The sequence below is a fragment of the Protopterus annectens genome, chromosome 4.part0 (assembly GCF_019279795.1).
Source record: "Protopterus annectens isolate FY-2018-M chromosome 4.part0, PAN1.0, whole genome shotgun sequence".
NCBI lineage: Eukaryota > Metazoa > Chordata > Ceratodontiformes > Protopteridae > Protopterus > Protopterus annectens.
The window spans coordinates 1,177,456,263-1,177,475,069 of record NC_056733.1 but is presented as its reverse complement, the minus strand read 5'-3'; the positions used below and the strand labels follow the sequence as shown (position 1 = coordinate 1,177,475,069).

General features: G+C 45.0%; 1 long non-coding RNA gene across 1 annotated transcript in view; it reads right to left on the bottom strand.

Moving 5' to 3' along the window:
- The window catches only part of LOC122799816, a 712,832-nt gene that overhangs the window by 345,578 nt on the left and 348,447 nt on the right, over nucleotides 1–18,807 (bottom strand). Inside the window, exon 2 of the long non-coding RNA XR_006364507.1 lies at nucleotides 9,631–9,680. This is a non-coding gene — a long non-coding RNA (uncharacterized LOC122799816). The remainder of the gene's footprint in view (nucleotides 1–9,630; nucleotides 9,681–18,807) is intronic.

The window sequence follows — 18,807 nt, the reverse complement described above, 5'->3', positions numbered from 1 at the left end:
TCTCCTGGAGGACTCTTTATGAGAAGACGTGACACACGCTACATGACTCTTGTAGGTGCTTGGCGCCTAAACAATAAACGCACGAGGAGTGGTCGTCCATTATGGACATCTTATAACCACACCTCGCGCACTTTTTAAACCCAGAGGGTCTATGTTCCTTAGACATGTTGACTACCTAGGGAAACAAGATTAATTACAGTGAAGAGAAACTAAGAAAGTTTAAAACCAGTTCACGAACTAGTAGCACAAAAACACATAAAATGAGGGTCAAGACCCTCTAACTTAAGCAAGTACTTGACCAGTAAACACAAAACGCTAGATAGTAATAGGGGAAGGCCCCTCTAACTTAAACGGGAAACCTTCCCTTAACGAAAAAACACAATTCTCTCAACAAAAAAATTTCAAATACACTCGTACAACAACGATAGCTGTTAAAACAGCTTTTGGGTTCAAATTAACAAATTTTCTGACAGGAAAAGTCTGAATAAACAGTACTTAGCCCAGCCAAGTTTGAGACCACGTCCTAGCTTGTAAGCGGCAAACGAGATCTGGGGGATTAGTGGTGGTGCATCCTGGGATAAGAAATAGCTCAGCCAATAAGAGGCCTCGCTCTATAGCATAGCGTGCCGAGTCGGAGCCGAGGGATCGGCTCCGAGCCCATCAGTACAGAATGTAGGCGAGATAGGATCACATAACATCACTTTTTTTTTTTTAATATAGTTATTAGAGAGAGAGAATGCCCAGGGTGGCTGCAGCTTTGTTAGCTAGTGATACAGGAATGCTCCAGTCCTTTGCTACAGTAACTTACAGCAGAAAGAAACTTCAAGCATTCCATTGTGTTGTCGTTCTGGCTGGATTCCCTGCATAATACGGAGCATCTAGGGCACACAACACCCACAGAACTGCTGGAGCTCAGCATCCTAACCAAACAAGCTTCAAAGTACCTAAATCAGGAAATGGAAGGTTCTGAAACAATCAAGATGAGACCCAAAATGAACAGATGCAACAGGACCAGGAAAAGAGGCTGCAGAGCTGGTATTATTGCCAGACTGAAAACAAACCCTCACAGCCCTGCACTGTTCTCAATTCTGTTAGACAACTAGATGGACTTTCTCAGGCTTGAGCTCAACACCACTAACAAGATGAGAAATTCCTGCCTTTTAATCCTCACAGAGACTTGGTTAAACAACAGGATTAGTGACAGCGCTGTAAACTTTAATGGTTTCACTTTGTTCAAAGCTGATAGGAACCTAGCTCAGTGTGGAAAAGCTAAAGTAGATGGAGTGTGCATTTTTGTGAATGATAGCTGGTGCAAAAACTGTAACATTGTGAATGAACATTGCTCTGTAAATGTGGAATTTCTTATATTGAAATGCATATATTTTTATGTGCCCAGAGAACTAAATGGTGTCTATGTAGCAGCTGTATATATACCACAGAATGCTAACATCACTGACGCACTGAATAATTCAGTCTAATCACAGATATAATGCTACAGTTTCAATTTTACTTTGACAATATTATCTTCATATTGTTCCTGGTCTTCCTTGTCTCTTGTTCTGGGATGGGTGTGGGTCACTGCTGTCCTACTTTACTTACAAATTGGTACTTATTAAATTTCTACTGTGATAATTTATTCATTTTTCTCTATCTACATGTGCAACTGTTTCCTGCATTGAGAATGAAGCATAGTAATTTTGTTCAGCTACACTGCTGTGTAGTTCTGAATGACAAAGTTTTCTTTGACTTGACTTGAAATATACTGCATAATACCATATGTGAGCTGCAATGCAAGAATACTGACATTGTGCATTTATGACAGCTGGTGACTTCAACAAAGCAGATCTCAGGGAGGTGTTACCCATATACTACCAAATTGTGGATTTTCTCACAAGGGGAGAAAATACTCTGGACAAGGCTTACATAAACGTAAAAGGGGCATACAGAGCTGTACAACAACCAAACCCTGGGGGGAGGGGGGCTCTGATCACGTCTCCATAAAATTAATAGCAGCTCACAAACCTCTGTTGATCAGAGATAAGCCCACTGTGAAACAACTCAGGGTCTGGCATAAAGGAGCAATGGAATGTTTCAGGGACTGTTTGATACCACAAACTGGGAAGCAGCCATGGTGAGCAATCTGGTGAACGTAGATGAATATACTGAGACAACTATGTCTTACACATCCAAATGCATGGAGGGTCTAACAAACATCAAAAATATTAAAGTAAGAGTCTAACAAAAACCATGGCTAAACATAGGAAGGAGTACAAGTTGCTGAGGGCAAGAAACACTGCTTTCAGGGCAAAGGATAAGAAGGGTCTACGTGTGGCAAGGGCTAATCTAAAAAAGGGTATCAAGGAGCCCAAGAGTATGAAAAAGGATACAAGGGTGCTTCGAAGATGCGAAAAACTCAAGAAGTTTGTGGCATAGTGTTCAACAGCTGACTACAAGACCAAGTCAGCTCTGTGTGATAATAGCACTGAAGTTCTGGGCAGTCTAAACACATTTTATTGCAAGTTTGAAGAGAAAAACAACCTGGAGGCTTTAAAGCTTCTCAGTTATCAAAACGAGGCAGTACTCAACTTCACTGCTGTGGATGTAAGGAACCAAGTGAGGAAAGTGAAACCCAGGAAACCTGCTGGCCCTGATTAATGTTCTTGGGAAAGCATTGAAAGGTTGTGCAGACCAACTCAGCATAGTCCTGATATCTTCAACACTTCACTTGTCCAGGAAAGAGTACCAGCACGCTTCAAAGTTACCAACATAATCCCTCTGCCCAAAAAAGCCAACCACCTGCCTAAATGATTACAGGCTGGTGTCCCTTACATAAAATATAATGAAATGCTTCGAAAGACTGGTTAAAAGGCATTTGACTCAAATACTACCCCAATCCTTTGACCCACTGCAGTCTGCCTACTGGGCAAACAGATCAACTGCTGATGTCATTTTGGTGGCACTTCACCTCAAACTGGAGCATCTTGAAGAGAACAACTACGCCAGGCTTTCAATTTTCAGATTTCAGCTCGGCACTCAATACGGTGATTCTAATGTCACTTGTAGAAAATCTAATAAACCTTGGCATAAATAAAGGGCTGTGCAACTGGATCCTAAATTTCCTGATTGGAAGACCACAGAGGACCTGTGCTGGTTACACAACTTCAGGCAGTATTACAATCAACACCGGAGTACCCCAAGGTTGTGTGCCGAGTCCTCTACTGTTCACAATGCTTACCCATGACTGCTCTGCGAAAGCTAGCAACAACCACATCTTCAAATTCGTAGATGACACCACAGTGGTGGGACTAATAAATGGTGGTGATGAGAGTGGGTATTGGAATGAGGTCAACTCCCTGATTGAATGTCGCAATAAAAAGAAGTTATATACTCACCATAAAATGTTCCATCTGTGTTGTCGATCTTCACTCATCCTTGACCTTTGCATACTCGGTTCTGATCCTCGGAACCAGCTCGGCCATTATACAGCTCACGCCAGCCAAAAACTCTCGAGCTAAGACTCCACCCACAACACCCCTCTCCATATTACCTCAGATTGAGTTTGCAGCCACATAGTAAGACAGAGGAATCTGTAACAATAGGAAGAAGCCATGTGCAAGGTCAAACCTACCAAGTTTCCAGGACAAGTGTCTAATCCTCCAGGAAGTCTACAGGAGGGGGAAGAAGGGTGGGGTGTCGAGGATGAATGAAGATGACAGCACAGATGGAACGTTACAGTGAGTACATAACTTCTTTATCTGATGTTGTCAATCTTCATTCATCCTTGACCTTGGGGACAGAGTCCTAAGGTACTTTAGGTCCTGGGTGGCCTTATGGAAGGATATACCTGAAAACCATACAGCCAAAGTATGCTCTTCCCCTGGAGATCATATCCAATTTGTAATGAGTGATAGAGGTATGTGGAGTAGCCCATGTTGCAGCTGCGCATATTCCATCCATGGTGGCCTTGGAGTGGAAAACAGCTGACGTGGTTATTGATCTGGTGGAATGCACTCTCACAAGTGCAGGTAACTTGAGGTTGTTCTGATTGTAAATGAAGGTAACACAACCTCTTAGCCATTTAGATAAAGTAACTTTTGATACAGATTTTCCCAGAGTTGGACCGGAAAAGGATACACATAACTGGTCCGATTTTCTAGACTCTTTAGTTCTGCTGAGGTAAAATTGTAATTGTCTGTGAACATCCAGCAAATGTAAGCAATATTGATCTTTGTTGGAAAAACTGGGGAAGAAAATGGACAAATCAATAGTTTGATTAATAAATACTGCATTCAGAGACAACCTTAGGAAGAAAGAAGGGTTTGTTCTTAGTGAAACTCCATCTTTATGAAAAAACTGATATGGGGGGTTTGAACATAATGTCTGAATTTCAGAAACTCTTCTGGCACAATTATTTGCTATTAGAAAAAGAGTTTTCCATGAGAGAAATTTTAGGTGGCAAGTTGCTGCTAGTTCAAAGGGGGGGAAGCACCAAAGATTGTAAGACCAAAATCAGATCCCATGGAGCTATAGGATCTTTAAACGACAGTTTTAATTGTAAGACTCCTTTAAGGAACACTCTGCATAAGTGGTGGGAAATGAATGAATGGTCCTTATAGCCAGATGAGTGAACAGGTGCAGAATGCACTTAGTGAACACTATGGGGTCTGGTGAGATCAAAGGGCAGCACTCTGAACTGAAAATGACTGGCTCCTAGCCGAAAGTGGAGAAACCTTCTGGAGTGTCTGTCCATTTTTATGTGGTAATACGCATCTTTAAGGTCTATAGAGCACACCCAATTATTTTTCTCTAGAAAAGGAAGTATAGACTGAACAGTGACCATCTGGAATTTTGTTTGCTGAACAAACTCGTTCAGAAGGCTGAGATCCAAAATTGGTTTCAAGTGCCTTGTCTTTTTTGGCAGCAAAAAGAACCTTGAGTAAAACCTGGATCCTATCTGGTCTGGAGGGACTTCTTGGGTGACTCTTTTTTGTCTAGCAGCTTTTGCATCTCTAAGGCTGCTTGGTCCCTCTGATTGGGGGGCACATCCGGGAGTTTTCTTTGTGATCTTGGGAGAAGACTGAAGAGGATATGGTAATAGTCTTCTGCGTCCAAATATCAGAAGTTATTTATCTCCAGGCTGTTGAGTGCAGTGAACCTGACTGCTTTCAGAGGTAAGCAATCAGGCCTCCTGCTTTCAGAAGCAAGCAATCAGATCTTCTTTCAGGAGAGCTAGTAGAGCTGTCCAGAGAAAGAATCTCTGGAACCCTGAGTTTGTGGGCCACCTCTGACACGGGGTCAGCAACTTCCATTACAGCTCCCTCCTCTGCCCTGATGGGAGCCACCACCACGTGCGTCCTTAAAAGGCTCTTGGGACTTTTTGAACCACATCTTTCTGCTCTACTGATTCCTAGAGCAGGACTGTTGGGGAGCAGAAAAATGTATGCCCACTGCAGATAGGGTCTTTCCATCCTTCTCGCACCTGGCTAGAGTTTCTTTGACTTTGGGGTCAAACAAAGATGACCCATCAAAGGTAGCATTGACAAAGGAACACTTAAAGGGCTCCACAAACTCTCACAAGCACATCCAGGCATGACGTCTTATGGAAACGCTTGAACCTGCTGCCGTGGTTGTCCCTTCGGCTGCATGTAGAATTAGCCTCATGAACGAGTTAGAAATATACTCCAGGGTGGCTAGCTGAGAGGTAACTTTATCCTGTACCTCTTCAGACCCAGCGCCTGCAAGGGTGTTCAACAACTCCTTGATCAAATCCCTCTAGAGCCCAGTGAAATGTGCCATAAAATTCAAAGACCTTAGGGCGAAGGTCAAAGCATATATCCACTTTCCAAAGCTGTCCATCATCCTAGACTCTCAGGGGGATGAACAGTGGAATTCTGAACGGTGGGTTCCTTTTTGGTGGCCGCTGCCAACACCACAGCATCTACTGCTAAGCCCTTGGCCCAACGTTGGTGGTCTACAGGGGCTGATAAAAATTTTGTTTGGTCTCTGGGGAACTGGCTCTATGGAATCAGGAACCTTCTATGCCCACTGTACGATCAATTTAATAAGATCGTCAGCGGGAGGGGTCACCCGAAAAGTAGATGGGTGAGCACCGAAAGCTTGCAAGTACACAGACTCCTCAGAGGTTGGGTCTTTGGGCTGCCAGTTAACCCTCTGTTTGAGGATCTCTAGGATGTCTCTGAAGGAGACGTGTTCCAGGGGTGACTGGGGGAGCCCTCCTCCCCATCATCTAAGTCCGTGTCTTTGGTGACAGATTCTTCCGGAGAATCTAAGTGCTCCCTGTTGCATGTCTTCTTTTGGCATGGCTCCTCAGTGGGAATCTCTGAGGAGGACTCCGAGGACGGGCCCTGTACAGGGGTAGCTTGCAGCTTTGATGCTCACTGCCCGGGCTTGGAGGATGGTGGCAACGCTGGGCATGGAGGAGTCTGGGAATATAGCTCCAACACAGAAGTAATCAGCTGAGAGCCTTCATAGGCCAATGCTCTCTCCATAACCCGGACGGCAGGCCCTCCCGAAGAGGGATGCGAGCCCAGAACCGAGAAAGACAACCTCTGATTCGAGGTCACACCCCACTCTGAGAGACCCACCTCTGAAGCAGGAGCTGAGGAAGAGGCCACAGCTGCTTAAGTTCCCAGCATTAAGGATGACCCCAAATACAAAGTAAGGGCCGATCTGAAACCCTCAGACCTGACAGTAGAGCTACTGCCCCAGCAGTCCACCGGTTCCGAAGAACTGAAGAAGTCAGGGCAGATCCTGGCACCTAAGGTGGACAGGCTATTGGTGCCAGAGCAGCTGGGACCGGAGGGATTTGAGTAGGAAGCTCTAAGCCCTCAGAGGAGGTTAGAGAAGGAAGATTTGTTGGAGTCCTGGGAGAAAAAGCTCCAACTCCAAATGGGAGAGGGGGACTGGGAGGAAACAGAAAGACCCCTGGTAACTAGAAGGTAATCCACCAACCTAACGATGTCCACTTCAGTGAGACTCCTGGAGGAACAGACAGATAATCCAGAGGGGGATTCTGGCCTTTCCAAAAAAGGACTGGGAAGCTGCCCCACGAAGGTATCAATGGGAGGTGAATATCTTGTCCTGTCTAAGTACATCATTTCTTTTTTCAGCTCCAAGGGGATGGGTAATGTCTACTGCGGTGCAGTAGGTGAGGTCAGCACTGACTGAGAAACTAAAGAAGTCGGTGCCAAGACTTGTGGTGCCATAGTAGTAACTGGTGCCGAGGAGGTTGTCTGTTCCAGCAGTCTTGGAACTCTAGTCTTCGGTTCCATAGATAAGGAGGGGGCAGACGGCTTATGCTTTTTTTTGCCACCAGTGTGGAAGGAGAAGTTGGCACCAAGTTACTTTTCTTCATACCATGGTCAGATTTAGATGAAGATGGAGCAGTCTTGGACAAGACTTCTTTGAAAGACTTGAGCCTTTCGATATTAATTTGCTTTTATGCTCAACCAAGGCCCCGTTACTAAAGGCCTGGCAGACAGAACATTCTAGTTCCAAATGAGCTTCACCCAGACAATAAACACAGGAAGAGTGCTCACCTGAACTGGGCATCTTCCGTCCACAATCTAGGTACTGTTTAAGGTACTGTTTAAACCCTGTAATGCCTTTTAGTTTATCAGCCATGTTGATGAATGGAAGGGCAGGAACACTATCATAAAAACATACTCATAAAAAAGGACAGGAGGGAAAAACTATCAACTATGGAAGAAAGAAATACCAAGGCTTGGTAAAGAGAAGAAAATACCAGCTATGGTAAGAGAGAAGTTACCTGACAAGGTAGAGAAGAAAAAGGAGTGGGGCTACCAACGATGGTAGAGAGAATACCGTAAGGTATGGGGGGAAAAGCACTCACTCAATCAGGAAAAGGTGGGTAGAGACTAATATAATATAAATATAAACAAAGAATAGAGAAAATAAGAGAAAAACTTGTAAAATTAAAGAAAATTTACTTAGCTGCAAGAGGAATGGCTGACATGTCTTGTGACAAGAGCGGCAAACGATATCTTGGGTAATATGGAGAGGGGTATTGTGGGTAGAGTCTTAGCTCAAGAGTTTTTGGCTAGCACAAGCTGTAACAACAGCCGAGCCAATTCCAAGGACTGGAACAGAGTACCCAAAGGACACGGATGAATGACGATTAACAACATCAGATCAACAACTTGGACCTGAACATCAATAAAACAAAAGAAATCATTACTGATTCAGAAAAAGCTCTGCCATGCACCTGCCCCTCAAAATCAATGGTGAAATAGTGGAGACAGTCCAAACTACAAAGTTCCTGAGGGCACATATATCAGAGGATCTTTTTTTGGCGTACAAACACAGGCCAGCTAATTAAAAAAGCCCACCAGCGACTACACTTCCTAAAAAGGCTTAGAAAAGCAAAGCTCTCGATGAATGCTCTAAATACCTTCTATGGAAGAGCCATTGAGAGCATTATCACCAGCAACTGCACTGTATGGTTGGTTAACAGCACAATGGCCAAACGAAGAAGCTGCAAAGAACAATAACAACAGCAGAAAAGATAGTGGGCACTAGTCTTCCTACCCTACTGGAGCTCTTTGAAATAAGATGTAAAAAAGGTCCCGCAAAATACTGAGCGACACTTCTCATCCAGCACTTGGTTGGTTCACTAAACCTGCATCCGGTAGAAGGTTAAGGAGTATCTGCTGCAGGACCTCCGGATTCATGAAATGTTTTTATCCAACTGCAATAACGCTCATTAATGCAGACCTAAATCTGGATGTATCAAAACTATAATAGACTGTTACACTCTCATTCTTTTCCTTTTTTCCATACAGTAATTCTATTTATTGTATACTAAAACAATTAATACATTCTCATTCAAGTGCAATTCCAACCACTTCCTTATGTGCAATATCACACAATCTCACCTCTGTGTATAGTGTACTTTTCTTTTCTTGTGTTAATCATCTAATAGTCAGTGTTGTCCAGTGTATACAAATAGTGTACAAGCATGTGCATCAGCTACCTAGATATTTACTTTTGCCCTATAGTTATTGTTTATTCTTTAATGCCTATCATGTCTGTCCTTTTGTGTTCTGTGATCGCACTCCAGTGGGGAAATGGCCATATATAACTTTCAACAAAATCAGTTTCAGTCAAATGAGTTTTCAGTGAAATGAGCTTTCAGTGAATTGTGCGCAGGCAACTGAGCTTCAGTGAAATGAAGTAGACCCATGTCTGTAACTATATACACACACACACACATATATATATATATGTATGTATATAAGTATGTATAAAAAATGAAGTGGGAGAAGAGGAAGGAAGAGCAATCTAATAACAGCAGATGCCAACTTACAGAACTCTTATAATGGAACGTGGAACGAAACTAGAGCATCACAACCTCAATGCCTCTTCTGTGAACAGCAAACGAGATCTGAGGTATTCTGGGAGAAGAAAGCATTATGGGATGGAGAGGAGAAGCTTGGAAAATGACAGTCTGATTAGAGGACAGATCTGAAACCCATAGGTCGGGAAATGAATGGAAATGACAATGTCAGATCATATGGTTTTAAAACAATACCTTAAAATACATTTGGTAAACAGTTTTATAAGACCAATAGCAGAAAAGAATATACTTACCACATTCTCTAAAACAGTTTTATTCTGTTTTTTTTTATTTTTTTGTGTTGCTGAAAACCAATAAAACATAAATTTTACTTGATTTGCTCCTTAATCCATGTCAACACTGTCAAGAAAAAGTAAATATAAATGAAAGAAAGATTCACTGCAAAACAAGAAGTTACATACTCACCATAACGTTCGATGTCCATCTCGCCTCACATTCTTACCCGTGGGTTCGGAGCCAAACCTAGACTCTGACTCGGCCATACTCTAGCTCGAAATCTTTCAATTGGCTGGGCTAAGAGTTATCACATGCTGCACTGCTCCCTTTCCCTAGATCTTGTTTGCTGCAAGCTCAATCACTCACCTTCCATACACATAACACATAGACAGGGAAAAACATTCCAATAACAAAAGGAGTACTGAAACCAGAACTAACCTCTAGGCCCTCCAGGATGAGGGAAGGCGGGGGGTTAAGTAAGAATGTGAGGCAAGATGGACTACATACATCAAACATTATGGTGAGTACATAACTTCTTGATGTTATGTAGTCCAATCTCACCTATATTCTTACCCGTGGGACAGCATCTCCAGCACCTGAACCTGGGAGGCTAAGTGGAAAATACTCCTGAGCACTGTGGAACCAAAGGAAAATCTGCCTCTGGATGTCAAATCCAATTTGTAGTGAATAATAAAGGTGTGAGGAGATGCCCATCTACCTGCAGCACAAATATCATCCATAGACATCCTGGCATGAAATGCTGAAGAGGTAGACATCGATCGGGTAGAAAGAGCCTTCACTCTAAATGGTAACTCCTTACCACCTGAGGCATAAATGAAGGAAATACAAATAGAGATCCATTTAGACAAGGTCACTTTGGAAACAGGAGACCCAATCCTATTTTCTGAAAATGAGACAAATAACTGATCCGATTTTCTAAGATCCTTCGTTTTATGCAAATAAAAATGCAACTGTCTATGAACATCCAGCTGGTGAAATTTAAATTCTGCCTTATTAGAAAACTCTGGAAAAAATACGGGCAGTTCAATGGATTGGATGAGATTACTAACCAAAGCCACTTTCGGCATAAAGGAAGGGTTTTGTCTGAGGGAAACCCCGTCCTTGTGAAATATCAAGTAAGGCGGTCGGATTGACAAAGCTTGGAGCTCCGAGACAAGTCTAGCTGAAGTGATGGCTACCAAAAAGATTGCCTTCCAAGTCAAATATTTCAATTCACAAGTAGCTGCAGGTTCAAAGGGGGACGAAGTGAGATGTTGTAGCACAAAAATTAGATCCCAAGGCATGACCGGGTCAAAGACTGGAGGGCGAAGCAGCATAGTGCCCTTCAAGAATGCCTTACATAGTCTATGCGCCATTAGACTGGGTTCATTAGCGATGTGAAAGGAGGAAACAGCCGCCAACTGGACTTTAATGGTTGCGACTGCTGACCCCTGACTGAAAAGCATGGAGAGAAATTCCAGAACTGAAGAAATTGGAGCTTTATAAGGATCAATTTGTCTTGCATGAGCCCAGATGGAGAATCTTTTCCATTTACTAGAATAAATCTTTCTGGTCGAAGGCTTATGGGAAGAAGACGGAATATGAACCACTTCTGGAGAAAAATTATGAAGCCTGACTAGTGATGGAACTGGAGTAGCCAGGCTGTCAACCGGAGGGTCTGAAGGGAGGGATGGAACTGCCCTGACATATGAGTCAGTAAATCTGGCTGTGGGTCCAGAATCCAGGGGGCGTCCATGAGATAGGGATGGATAAAGGGGAACCAAATTGACGAGGCCAGTGTGGAGCAATCAGAATCATTCTGCTTCCCAGGAATTGCGCTTTCTGAATAACCTTTGTCAGCAGAGGAACAGGCGGGAAGGCATAAAGTAGACCGGAGGGCCAATCGTGAACTAGAGCGTCCCTGGGAGACTCCCCCTGAGGGGGGATAAGGGTGAAGTAGCTGCTGCACTTGGTATTGAGGGGACTGGCAAATAGGTCGCAGCAAGGCTGACCCCATCTGCGGAAAATCTGCTCTGCAACCTGACTGTTCAGGGACCACTCGTGAGGCATCAGAATAGCTCTGCTCAACCTGTCGGCGATCACATTGGACTTCCCATGTGCGTTGCTACAACAAATCGTTAGGAAGACACTGCCCACTGCCACACAAGAATGGCCTCTCTGCAAAGGGGGTACGACTTGGTTCCTCCTTGTTTGTTCAGATACCATACCATCGACATACTGTCTGAGTGGATCACAATTGTCCCGAGAGGAAGAAAACTCTGAAGTGCTTGCAACGCTAGTAGCACTACTCTCATCTCCAAGATATTGATATGCAGATGTATCTTGTGTTCCTGCCACGTGCCTTGAACTGTCCTGCCGAGATAATGCCCCCTACCCAATCTGGGAGGCATCCGTGGTCACTGTTGCAGCAGGAGGAGATGGGACGAAGGGCTTTCCCGCATTGAGGTTGCTGGTGTGAAGCCACCAGTGTAGATCTTGCTTGCACTTGTCTGTGATGATTATAAGATGAGAAAGCGGAAGATGTTGTAGAGATCACTGGGCAAAGAGCAGCCACTGAAGGAGCCTCATGTGTAGCCTCGCAAGAGGAACCAGCATAATTGTTGCAGCCATCGTCCCTAACAATATGAGAACCGTTTTTGCCTTTACTTTTTTCAGAGGGAGCAATGCGTATACCTGTTGTTGCAAACCTTGAATCCTTTCTTGTGGTAAAAACGTCCTCATGAGCACGGTGTCCAACTCAGCACCTATAAAGGTGACACGCTGCGAGGGCAACAAGGCAGACTTTTCCCAGTTTACAGTGATACCCAATTGTTGACACAGCTTGATAGTGGCATCTCTGGTCTGTAGTAGCAGATGCCTGGTGGTGGCAGAAAGGAGCCAGTCATCCAGGTACAGAAACACTTGGAATCCCTGACGTCTCAAGTGAGCCATCACCACTGCCATACATTTGGTGAACACCCTGGGGGCTGTGGTGAGACCAAAGGGCAGGGCACGAACTTGAAAATGACTGGCTCCCAGCTGGAAGCGTAAATGACTTCTGGATGCCCTGCCCATCTTTATATGGTAGTAAGCATCCTTGAGGTCGATGGAGCACATCCACACTTCTTTTCAAAACAATGGGAGAATAGATTGCAATGTGACCATTCGGAACTTGGACTTCTTCACGTGGAGATTCAAGCGGCTGAGTTCCAAGATGGGTCTCAGGTCCCCTGTTCTTTTCGGCACCAAAAAGAATCTAGAGTAAGTCCCTAATCCGATCCGATCTGAACTGAGGGGACATGCTGGATGGCTCCTTTTTCTAGCAGCTTTATAACCTCTGAAGCTGCGGAATCCGTTTGAGTGGGTGGATTGATCTGGGATTCTTTTGTTCGGTGGGGGAGGAGAAGAGAAGGGAATGTTATATCCTCCGAAAACTATTTTAATACCCACTGGTTCTGGGTGATGTCTTGCTAGGCTTCTGGGTATAGTGAAATGTGACTCCCGACTGGCTCCAGAGACGCGCAGTCGGGATTCCCATCAGGAGTGCTGATAGGGAGAACCACAAAAGGAGTCGTGGTCTCCCTGGTTACGCGGGCCTCCTCTGCCTCTAGGGCAGCGGCTATCTGAGTTACCACCCCCTCCCCTGCCTCTGCAGGGGGAATCACTTTGTGAGTCATGAAAAAACCTCTGCGATTTCTTGAACCACATTTTCCCACTCTTCTGGACCTTGGGATAAGGTCTAGAAGGCATGGAAAAAAATGGACTCCCACGGCAGACAGAGTTTTTCCCTCTTGCTCGCACCTAGTGAGAGTGTCCTTCACCTTGGTTCCGAACAAGGAACCATCAAACGGGGCGTTGGTGAATGTAGACTTGAAGGCCTCCGCGAAATTACAGAGGGGCATCCAGGAGTGCCTCCTGAGAGAAACTCCAAAATTCGCTGCCCTACTCGCTCCTTCGGCTGCGTAAGAGATCAGCCTCATGGAGGAGTTAGCAATGACTTTCTGTGCCACCGCGTCAGAAATGTTACCTTGCAGAGAATCTCCAAGATCTTTCAGGAGATCTCTTTGGAGCCATGTAAAATGTGACAAGTAATTCAGCGACCGCAGAGTAAAGGCCGCTGAAGAAAACATACGCTTCCTATACCGGTCCATGGTCCTAGACTCCTTGTTAGGGGGATGGACGGTAGATAAAGTCTCAGCCAGTTCCTTCTTGGTGGCCGCTGCCACCACCATGGCATCTACTGGAACTACCTTTGTGAGAAACTCTGTCAGCAGGGGCGGACATAAATTTGTTGGGTCTCCTGGGGACTGGTTCCTCAGTGTCAGGGGTTTTCAACACCCTTCGACAAACCAGATCCAGGAGTACATCGAAGGGTGGACAAACCCAGGAGGCGGAGGGTTGAGCCCCAAAGGCCTTCAGGAACACAGACTCCTCCTCGGAGGGGGGTTTAGAGGGCCAGTCACATCTCTGCTTCAAGATCTCTAGGATATCAGTGAAAGAGATATCCTCAGAGGACGACTTGGGGGACCCCTCTGATTCCTCAAGGTCGGTGTCAGACGTGTGAGACTCTTCCTGGGAGTCGATGCGCTTCCTCTTGCACATTCTTTTTCTGGGTGGCTCCTCAGGAAAAAACTCTGGGGGGCCCTCAGAAAATTGGGGACCACTCATGGAGGTATCCTGAGGCCTTGGGTCTCCGCTGTCCAAGGACAGGAGGTGATCAGAGACTGATACCGAAGCTGGAGAGGGTAGTGTGTCAGTGCTGTATGATGCAGCTGAGGACCTGGTCAGCATGCTCTGCATGACCTCAAAAGCTGCCCCTCCCCCCAGCTCTGAAGATGGACCAACCGTGGAAGACCTCGGAGCAGAAGGGACAAGGTCCAAAGCCGAAGCAAAGGTCAGGCTCACCCGAGCTGAAGCACCGAGAGGGAGGCTAGGAGCCGAAGAGCATCCTGAGACTTCCTCCTCTGGTCCGACCGAGGAACCATGAGACCTGAACCCCGTGGATGGAGCCAACGGGGTCAGAGAAGAGATCGGAGCCGATAAGCCAGGATGGGCTATCGGAGCCGACCTAGAAGCATCAGACGGCGCCAACCACTCTGGCTCCGATCTATCAACGATGGATGGGTGACGGGCTCCGGAGCCGACTAGGCTGGAGCCGATAGCAATTTAGCCAGCATCGGTGTTGGAGCAGTCTCTGCACCACTCTATCCACATCCACATCAGAGAGTCCTGGAGGATCTAGAGGACAAGGTAGGAGATCTAGACCTCCTCTCAGAAGGAGACCTGCAGGGAGGAGAAACCGGTCTAAAAACTGGAGACCGGCTCCGAGCTACTATCTCCGTCACCGGCTCCAAGAGGCTGGGAGCCGATGTAGGTTCTGCCGATTCACCAACTTCCTTCGGCACTGAAGACAGTGGAGCCGAGGATGCCACAGTAGACTTAGTAACTTTCTCCGGAGGCTCCAATGAAACTGACGGAGCCAGAGATCGTTTATTTGCTTTGGAAGTTTTGTCTCTTTTAGAGGGAGAGGACTTAACACTAGAAGACCTCTCTAAATCTTCCTCGAAGGAGGGTTTCAGTAATCTCTTCAGAATTAGTTTGTTCTTCCTTTCTTGAAGAACACAAGGGCTGAATGCATGATAGAACGCACAAGACTCCTGAAGGTGGATAGCCCCCAAACAATAAACACACACAGAGTGCCCATCAGTAATCGACATCTTATACCCACATTTACTACATTTCTTGAAGCCCGAAGGCTTATGTTCTTTTCTATCCTTGGACATGATCGGCAGGACACTAGACACTACACAACAGCCAAAACCGACACCAGCAACAAAGTGCGGGAACTAGACTCTAAATAAACTGCCATCACCACACAAGGACCTCTAACTCAAATGGCCCTGACAGGAAACAAGGGAAGGACTAGATCCTCTAACTTAAATGGCCCTAGCCCGGAGGGATAGGGTACCTAAAAAACAAAATGAACACAGAAGGGTAAACAGATAACAAATGGAGGACTAGGTCCTCTAACTGAAACAGGCCTAGCCCGTTGGGAGATAGCTAACAGGATACCAAGACAAATATTAAGACAAAGGCCATGAAAGGCCGCACAAAAAAGCTTCCACAAACCAACAACACACACACCTAGCTATGAAAATAGCTTTTGGAGCAACAAATTTGGTCAAAGAAGATGAAAAGTTATACTTGGCAACAGCCAAGAGAAAGACCACGTCTGAGCTTTATGAGCAGCAAACGAGATCTGGGGAAAGGGAGCAGTGCTGCATGGCATACCTCTTAGCCCAGCCAATTGAAAGACTTTGAGCTAGAGTATGGCCAAGTTGGAGCCGAGGTTCGGCTCCGAACCCACGGGTAAGAATGTAGGCGAGATTGTACATGACATCCTATATCTCCCAAGCAATTAAATCAAACAGAGGTTTACAACATGCACTTTCATAAAATGCAACAAAGCTGCAATGCAATATATAAGTTATAAAAAACATGTGTGATCCTGCTTTATGTAAAATGGTAACCGAGCAATACTCTTCAGCTTAAACAAACATGGACCATCAAAAACATGGTTGAAAATTGTACAGTTGCATTAGTCCTACTTACTTGTAAGAGCAGATGTTCATAGAACACACTGCCTTACTGGCATTCAGGTAGTAGTGCCCTGCTACCTTTCTCTGGTATTAAAGGTCATAGTCCTTTCCACTGCCAGTCTGTGGATGTGATGGACCAATCATCTGGCAGTACAACAAATGTCTTACAAATCCACAGACATGACTCTCTTCAGTTTTCTAGGGTCCAACAAGAACAGAAGAAGAAATGGAAACAAGCTTTGTGAACCCCTCCTGTTCTAATACCAAATATTAGACACACACACACACACACACACACACACACACACACACACACACACACACACACACACACACACACACACACACAACCATAAAGACCATGAAGCAGTGCTCCATGGTAACCCAAACACCAAACTATGTTCATCTAAAACTGGGGATGATGGAGGTAGGTACTTGCCAGTAAGGCAGTAAGTTCTACGAACATTTACTTTTACAGGTAAGTAGGACTCAAGCATCTGTACAATGATCAATAAACATGCCACCTTACTCGCTTTCCATTAAATCCCCAAAGCTTACCAACCTAGAGAACAGGGAGGATAAGGGGCCAGGAGCCCGTGGAGAATGGTCCTAGTGAAGCCTTCTCTGCATCTAGAAAAGCAAACAGTTTATAGTGCTTCATAAAGTTATGAAGAGAGAACTAAGCTACTGCCTCTAGAATACTTCTGTCCATTCCTTTCCAATATGCCACTGAAGAGGCAAATGCCCTAGCAGAATGAGCTTACCTTGCCTGGGTTCATCTTGCCATGGTGGGTGTAACAAAACACAATACCAGAGAACAACTAATGTGCAATGGTTTTCTTAAGAGACAGGCTGACCCTTCTTTGCACCTGTATAGAAAATAAAGAGCCTTTCAGCCTTCCTAAATGGTACTATTCTGCCAAAATATTAAACTGAGCTGCCTGCGCAGATCCAAGATAAGAAGTATCCTGTTGCCCTTATATTCAGGTTCTGCAAGAACAAAGGTAGGTTTGGTGGACTGAGAGTGAATTCTGAAACTACTTTTAGCATCAAAGAGGGAGTGTGTAACACAGCCCTATCCCTGTGGAAAATCAAGTAAGGTTATCCCAACATGAAAGCTTGCAGCTCAGTGACTCACCTTGTAGATGTCAGAACAATAAGCAAAACAGCTTTCTATGTTAAAGCTTCAGAGCAGCCAGAGCAGTAGGTTCAAAAGGCAGTAAGGTCAATTTTCCCAGAACACACTTGAGATCCCATGAAGGGGGAATATGCTTGAGAGGGGGTCTCATATGTAATACTCCTATAATGAACTGTTTTACCAAAAAAGAAGAAAGAAGGGGGAGTCATTGGCATGCAAGAAGAAAAGGCCACTAAGTATATCTAATGGTCACATAAGATAAGCCATCCTGAAGTAACTCGGACAGATATCTCAATACCAGGGGGAAGCTAACCTCAAGGGACCCTCTATTCCAGCTTAGGCACTGCTTAAAAAACTCATCTACTTGTAAACATAACATTTTATTTTACCAGCTTTTCTGCCATCCTTTAACACCTGCTGCACATCCTCATGAAACAATTACTTAAAACTGGGGTGCACCAGCTGCCCCTTAAACTGTGTGAGCAAAGCTAGTGTTTGAGGAAGTCTGTGGCATTTGCCCTTGGCCAATGCCATTACAATGGAGAACCAAGATTGCCTGGGCCAGTATGGATTCACCACATTGATCTTCTCTCTGAATCTTCAGAAGCACCTTTGGGAATCAGTGGAAGGGTGGAAACACATACAGGAATATTCCCATCCAAGGGAACAAGAATGTGTCTGCAACTTCAAGCATTGCTGCAAGGATGTCTAGAACAGAATTTCCCAGCTGTCCGTTTTGAAAGGAGACAAATTAGAAGTTATGTACCTACCATAACGTTCCATGTTAGTTGTCTTCTCTCGCCTTCTTTCTTGCTGGATGGGTTCGGAGCTGATCCTCGGCTCCGACTCGGCACTTGCTAAGCTCGAGAGTCACTTTTACCAGCTCGAGGCAGCCCTATATCCCATGATGCAAGGCGGTGATTACCCAGATCTTGTTTGGTATCTAGAGGAAAAAAATGCCCGCAATCTTTCCTCAAAGGACAGAAGAACCACTAACCTGAGAAGACTGTAAGGGGAACCCAGGTAATAAAGGTCCAGAGCTAAATGGTGTCCAAGGGAGAACAATCTCCCAGAGAAAAAAGAAAATCAAGGTCTGTCCAGGCTAGGGGGACAGGAGGGAGGGACGCAAGAAAGAAGGCGAGAGAAGACAACTAACATGGAACGTTATGGTAGGTACATAACTTCTAAATGTTAAGTTGTCAATCTCGCCTTCATTCTTGTTGGATGGGACCGCGTCCCTAGCACCTCTATCCTGGGTCACTCAATGGAACAGACTCTTGAGAACTGTGGAACCAAAACTTGCCCTGTTCCTGGAGGCCAAATCCAATTTGTAATGAGAAACAAAGGTATGAGGAGTGGCCCAAGTGGATGCTGCACAAATAGTGTCTAAGGGTAGTCTAGCCTGAAAAGCTGTAGATGTGGCTAGACTTCTAGTAGAATGTGCTTTAGGTTTTGAG